Here is an 856-nt window from a genome sequence, read left to right on the forward strand (position 1 = left end):
TCAAGTCTTGGTATTTTGAGTTGCCTCATATACATGTGAAAGTTGGACAATGAATAAGGAATAGCCTGAATGCTCCTTAGAAATAAGGATGGTGAGACTTTGTACTTTGGACATGTTATTGGAGGGATTCAGTCCTTGAAGAAGGACATCATACTTGGGAAAGTGGAGGGTCACTGAAAAAGAGGAAGATCCCGACAAGATGGATTGACACACTGGCAGTATTGATGGGCAGGACCAGCAATGCTTCCTTCTGTTGTGCATAGAGTCTCTATGAATCGGAACCAGATGGACTGCACATAACAACAATTACTTGGGTACAAGACTTGTTCTTTTTACATAATAAGGGTTCATTTATACAGAGTAGCAAATTGCTGGTTCTGGTTTGTCCTTTGTTGTTGCTAATATCTTTCCCTCACTCTTTTCCTTTGTAGAACTCTATTCTAGGAACTCTGTTCTAAGAACCATAGTGTTGGATCCTGAGCAGACGAAATCAGATGATGGTAAATTACAACTTTTTTATTCTCTAATTTCTATTTGAAATTAAGCTTAAGTCAGTAACAGGCCCTTGTAGTATTTTTCCTCTCATTTCCTATTCCAACAAAAATTGTCCCCGTTTCCCCCATGTTCCATTCAGATGTCACTATCTGGTTATTTGGGGTGTAAATAAATGAATTTATAGCCACTGAGACCTGCCTCATATTTTATTTCTAATTCTGAGATGAAGAGCCCAATTAGCATTATTTGTAACAGTAATGCTTGCAAGGGCAGAACTGATTCCCAACTTGGGCTGCTTATAGCATTTCCTGATATTTCATTTATGTTTGGAACATTGAACTAGCCCGGGGAATGCCTTATA

General features: G+C 38.6%; 1 protein-coding gene across 1 annotated transcript in view; it reads left to right on the forward strand.

Annotated features, from left to right (window-relative positions):
* The first annotated feature begins 442 nt into the window (after positions 1–442).
* LOC102830260 (natural resistance-associated macrophage protein 2-like) overlaps positions 443–856 on the forward strand; it is a 24,075-nt gene continuing 23,661 nt past the window's right edge. Inside the window, exon 1 of the mRNA XM_006870135.1 lies at positions 443–500. The gene's annotated coding sequence lies outside the window, so the exon portion shown is untranslated. The remainder of the gene's footprint in view (positions 501–856) is intronic.

This window comes from Chrysochloris asiatica, unplaced genomic scaffold (assembly GCF_000296735.1).
Source record: "Chrysochloris asiatica unplaced genomic scaffold, ChrAsi1.0 scaffold00138, whole genome shotgun sequence".
NCBI classification, from domain to species: Eukaryota; Metazoa; Chordata; class Mammalia; order Afrosoricida; family Chrysochloridae; genus Chrysochloris; species Chrysochloris asiatica.